Source organism: Schistocerca serialis, chromosome 4 (genome assembly GCF_023864345.2).
Source record: "Schistocerca serialis cubense isolate TAMUIC-IGC-003099 chromosome 4, iqSchSeri2.2, whole genome shotgun sequence".
Taxonomy (NCBI): Eukaryota; Metazoa; Arthropoda; class Insecta; order Orthoptera; family Acrididae; genus Schistocerca; species Schistocerca serialis.
Genome location: NC_064641.1, coordinates 612887961 through 612894461, shown reverse-complemented (window position 1 = coordinate 612894461; position 6501 = coordinate 612887961).

Here is a 6501-nt window from a genome sequence, read left to right as displayed (position 1 = left end):
TGTCATAGTAATCGGTAATGTTGCGCTCGGTTCACTTCTCTTGATGACTCACCTTTAGTGAATGTGATACAGCGTTGCACGCAAAGGTTCCATATTCGAATCGAAAGCTTGCAGACATGTTAATTACTTACGGAAAGGCAAATCGCAACGGACGGTGGACAGCAGGAGACCAATCCCCGACAAAATCTGCCACAGTATTCAATGTTTGCAACAGCGATTCGCCGTTTGTCTGACGCAGGATTGTTTGAAGCGGGAAATCAGGAAGGACTAACCGGAGTGATCGGACACCACACCTGGAGGAAAATGGAAGGCGACCCCCGTGTCAGAACCAGGCGGTTGGCCTGCCCATACAAGATTAGCTAGACGAACTTCTGGAACATTCTCTACGACAATTGTTACTACACTTATCACTTACAGCATGTGCAGCGAGAGAGATTCCACATCGGGGGCAGTTTTGTCACTGGTTTCTTCACCAGGCAATCACGATTCCGGGATTTGTGTCATCCATCCTATTCACAGATGAGGCCAGCTTTACGCTGAGTGGTATCTTCAGCTTTAATAACAGTCATCTGTGGGATAGTATGCAGAATCCTAATAGTATGCTTGCAGCGAATCATTAGCATCGGTGCAGACGAAATGTGTGAGCCGGGGTAACTGGCGACCGCATTTTAGGAGCAATCTTCGTTCCACGTCGCCTGACAGGCCGGAACTATCGGCGTTTCTCACGGGTGACTCTGTCTCCTCTGCTGGAAGAAGTGCCATTGATGATTCGAAGCCACACGGGATTAGCCGAGCGGTCTAGGGCGCTGCAGTCATGGACTGTGTGGCTGGTCCCAGCGGAGGTTCCAGTCCTCCCTCGGACATGTGTGTGTGTGTTTGTCCTTAGGATAATTTAGGTTAAGTAGTGTGTAAGCTTAGGGACCTTAGCAGTTAAGTCTCATAAGATTTCACACACATTTGAACATTTTTTTTGATGATTCGAAGGGTTATGTGGCTGCTACATGATGGTGCCACAGCCCACTTTGCCGTTAACGTCCGGACGCATCTCAGTTATGTCTTCCCTGGTCGATGGATCGGACGAGGAGGTCCAGTTGCATTGCATGCTCATTCGCCGGACCTCAGCCTGTGCGATTTCTGGTTATGGGGCCATCTCAAAAGTATCGGTTAGGCAGAGCCCATTCCATATGTGGAGATACTGGAGCAGCATATTGATACTGCTTTTGACACTGTTCGGATGCAGGCTGGCAGATGTGAACGTGTGAGACAGAACATGCTACGGCGCGTACACTCATGCGTTGAGGCATATGGAAACAGTTTTCGACCCATACTGTAACTCTGGCTGCATGGACAGCATATATTAGATCCCATACTCTGTAACAATGTTTGATTGAATAAATGGTCTCTAAAATGGTTCAAATGGCTCTGAGCACTATGGGACTTAACATCTGAGGTCATCAGTCCCCTAGAACTTAGAACTACTTAAACCTAACTAACCTAAGGACGTCACACACATCCATGCCCGAGGCAGGATTCGAACCTGCGACCGTAGCGGTCGCTCGGTTCCAGACTGAAGCGCCTAGAACCGCTGGCAATGGTCTCTACCGTGGAAACCATGCATTTCCGGGCGTAAGTTCATTAGAACTTTTATGTTCCGTATCCTCTCCTCGATCAATCCCTAGAGTTTGTATACAGTGGACTAAATCCTTCTGTTTAGAAAAAAATCAGTATTTTTGCTGAGCTGTCCGTCATCAATTTATTCTTCTTCTGTGCGTTACTGGATGAATTAGAGGGTCTCTTCGCCACTCTGTATGGTAGTCCTGAACACACCCGCCTGGGAGGACTTGGTGAAGTAAATGGGCTGCATCAGCGACGCAGAGAGTGGCCGGCGGTCCCTCGGCCCTTGTGTGCGACGCGAGGCGCTCCTCTCGGACGCGGTGTAAGCCGGCGTGTAGTACACGGTGCTTGCGGCCGGACCGGAAGCTCGGCCGCCGCCCCACAAGACGGCGCAGCTTCCTCCGGGTCCGGAGAGGAGGGCGCCGGCCTGACCCCGGGACACGCCAGTTATTTCCGGCAATCTCGGCCGCGCCCTGCCCGCCCTCGCCTCACAACCTGCCTCCCCGGCGCGCGTTGCCAAGGCAACCGGCCGCCCCTGCGTGCGCCTGCCGCGGGCGCCGCAATTAAAGTGCGTCGCTTCCTCCGCGGGCGGAACCCGCGCCCGGCAATTACGGCGGACATGTGTGTCTGCCGCGCAGACCAGGGGCTCGCTCGCTACTTTCCATAATAGTGCTCATGATTATCGGAAAAACGGTAAGGAAAATCGAGCGATTCCGTCCCCCTGCCCAATCGAGTCCACTATGTATCTCTCTCTCCCTCTCTCTCTCTCTCTCTCTCTCTCTCTCTCACTCTCTCTCTCCTCTCTCTCTCTCTCTCCTCTCTCTCTCTCTCTCTCTCTCTCGTGTGTGTGTGTGTGTGTGTGTGTGTGTGTGTGTGTGTGTCTGTCTGTCTGTCTGTCTGTTGAATGTGGTGTGTGTGTGTGTGTGTGTGTGTGTGTGTGTGTGTGTGTCTGTGTGTGTGTGTGTGAGAGAGAGAGAGAGAGAGAGAGAGAGAGATTGAAACGTCCCCTTACAAAAATTAGTGAATCACGGTGCTGATAAGCTCCTTACGTTATTTGATTTTCAAACAGCTGAGCAAAACTGAACGTACTCAGACATTTCTCTCTTTACTTATTCTGATCATCACTAAACTGACATACAATATTTTTAGCGCAACGCAATTGACTTTCAATAATCCCTACAAAAGAATGGCCCTGACTAACAATAATCGATACCTTTCATGAATCACTTACCTCACAAAAATCTTCGTTACTCAAACTACTGCAATACAGCGTGCGCCAATACTGCCAGCTGAATAAAAGGTTCTAACTACTGAAAGCACTAACTACTGATAGGCATAGTTAGCAAATGAAAGATTTTGATAGAGAACAAACAATGTATTTACCTTAATAATGTTCCAAAGTCATCATACATATATCAGTTCATGATATCCAATATTACAAATTTACTCTTTCTGATGGACACACGTCCAGATCGTCCGCTCTCAAAATTCTGCCATTTCTCTCCCCACGTCCACAACTGCTGGCGGCTAACCTCCAACTGCGCAACGCTACGCGCTGTTCGCATCCAACTACCCAACACTACAATGGCGAAATCCAACAATGCAAACCAGCCACAGACTGCACACAGCACAGCCAGTGATTTTCATACAGAGCGTTAGGTGACGTTACCAATATAAAAACCTAAACAGCCTACATACGGTTGGTGAAAATGCACTGCTGTCCATTAACTGCAGTACCATGAGGATGGTAAGCAACAAGCGTCAAATTGGTGATAAAGGCAAGACTCGAATGATATTGATTACGAAACGGGAGGGTCGAAACAGAGGGGGATTCTGTTGGCTGTTCTGTTGATTTCGCTCACCGTGTCCTCAACATCCGATTGGGTCATGATCTCACTGTCTTCTACGCGGAATTACAGGCGCTCTTGTAGTTCCGGGTACAGGTGAGACGTGTTGCGATTACTTAATTCCTCGCCTTTACGACTCCTTGAGTGCCCTTCACACTCTACAATACTTGTACCCGGAAATCTGACAGATATCCAGAACTCCCTTCTCCACAAACGACGGCTGCGGAAAGAGGTGTCTTTCTCGTACGTACCGGCGCATATAGTTATTAAGGGGAACGAAGTGATGGCTGTAGCGGCTAAGGGGGCATGTCGCTATAGTCCAGTGTGCCATCGCTCTACTTGCTGTCACCTCGCTGTTGAGGTACAATGTCACGTGTCACGTGTCGATGGGAGAAGAGTAGCTGGAAGTGACTGACAGTAAGATGCATCTGGTAAAGTCAACAACTCAGTCGTGGAGTACATGTACCTTCCCCGAGCCACGCAGACGGGATGACTTCTTTGTCAGTCGTCATCGCATAGGCCACAGCTCCATGACGCATGGCTTCTCGCTCGAGCAAGAGGACCCCCCTCCCCCCCCAACCCCTCTCCAGCATTGTTTGCTGCCTGTGGCGTACAATTTACGGTGCACCACGTTTTAATGGACTGTTGTTTATATTCAGTCAAGAGGGCTGCAACTCATTTGCAGGCTAGACCTATATTTTAAATGACAATCACAAGAAGGCGGTACGTCCTAAAATTTTAGGGAGAAATTTCTAATGTATTTTCAAAGTGGCTGGTTCATCCATGTTTTTTTATACGTATATGATCAGTCACATTTCCATGTAATTATTTTAGCTTTTCTCTTATAATTCATGACGTTTACTTGCCAAGTTTACAACATCTGCCTATTTTTATGCTATTTTAATGGATGCGAGTTAGTGACTGAGGTTCTGAGAGAGTGCATATATTTGTGTATATTGCTCTTCTTTGTTTCACGCCAATTTAAGCACATTCGTGACTAGTAATATTTGTAAGGGCACTGGCAAACACACACACTGAGAGAGAGAGAGAGAGAGAGAGAGAGAGAGAGAGAGGAGATGATGATGATGATGATGATGATGAAAGAGCAACTTCAACGGAGAGAAGGGGCTATATTCCCGCCTTTAACACTTTGATTATAGCGGATCGCAGTGGAACGGTTGTGAGAGGGACGCCTCCCATCATAATTTGAGTTCTGGGGGTACTTAACTGCCTTCACCCACCCACTGAACCGATTACTTCTCTCACCTAATTTCACTTTTATCCATCGAACGGGAACTCATTATGTTCTTAGCATTCTCACTGTCACTATTACGAATTTCCTGACCAGAAGACATTAATTCCGTACTGTTCTGGTCCTTCATCGGGTTGGCAGGTGACGTGTTTCTCGCTAAGTATGATCCCTAGGGAGCCCTCGTCTGGCCTCTGACCTGCAGACCGGCCCATCTCGAATACTTTGACTTCTCTTTAAATTATTTCTCTTCTCTGGAATCAATGTAGTTTTCAACGCTTCGCTTTTACCACTCCTACAATGGTTCTACACCCACCATTTGATCAAATTTGCGACTGACGTCACATAGAAGTAAGTCCATTTGGAACCTCTCTTGAACAAGGTACGGAGGACCTCGCTGTTTCGTGCCTTAAACCTCTACCCCCACCCTCTCCCCAAAACTAACCAACCGACCAACGTGAAGCTGGCGTAACGTGTATTACATGCTTCGATACGCAAATTATCAGCATTACAGCGCAACTGCACTGTAACAGTAACGCCACCTACAGTCGGTATATACATAGGAAGACTATGCAGCTGGCTTTCCATTCATAAATCGTATAGGTATGTTGGTTGCTTGTAAGAAATGTTACAGAGAATGAAGGAGATGCTCCTAGCAGCGCGTGTCGCAGTTCGATAGTAGCAGGATAGTGCTCTGTCGAGACATCCGTTTACCGTTCAGCGTCCTTGCTGTTCACATCAGTCTGGAGCCCACACTGTCATAGGAATGTGGATGGTTTCAGGAGAGCTATATTCGACCCCCTGCATGATTTCAATGTCCTCGCGTAACTTGCACCCGAGCAGACAGACGTATCGTTCGCTCGGCAGTGAAGGATCGTATTCTCACGGCACTTACCTTGAGTCAGGCAATGGGTTTGTTTGCAGCTAAACAAACATGCACATGGAGACTGCACCACCAGCTTTCAGCACGGCAAACAGTGTCGTGGCTTCCTTTGACGCGACAGCAGAGCGAGGTGCCCCAACAACGGTGAGCCCAACAACAACATTGAATACAGATACCACGTCATCTTTCGCCTTATGTGGGTCAGAGGGTCAATGACGGGGTGGGTCCGGACCTTCATTTCGGATGGTTAGATTTGAGGGATGAGTTCGTGTTCTGGGAGGGGATGGTGATTGATATTGCGTTGGGAGAGAGCATGAGGAGATGAAAGGAAGGTGTTGGTATAATGTGGCGGTAGATGCGAGACAGAAAACCAGTGTTTCAAGGAGGAGGGGGGGGGGGGGGTGACTGTAGGCTCCTGGGACTCAGCGTTAAGAGAGACGTAAAAGAGGCTAAAGTGTTCTAGATTGTTTGAGGCGGTGTGGGAAATTTACGTGGTAGGAGAGGGGTAAAGAGAAGGCGGTCGTCGGATACGAAAAGCAAGGCGGAGGGCATGTCCCTCCACGTATTTGAAGCAGTGATAAAAATTGAAAAGAGGCGGGAAGTATAGATAAGGATAGAGCGGATGAGGGTTTTACACATACATTGTGTCTTTCTTATGGATCGTCAGGAGCATTTTCTGTGGTGTTTCGCCATATATTTGCCATTTGCTTTGTGCAGTGTGCAGCTGGAATCAGCTCGAACTTCACACCTCTGGTGCGACGTCCAGCATCGATAGAGCTTGTCGGTTTGTTTCCGTTAGGGCAAAATGATTTTTAAAGCGGAATTGTACGTGCCTTTTCGATTGAGTCGTCCCAAATCAGTCTACCCCGTTTTGCTGATCTGTATCAATAGGGACAGTAAAACAAGAA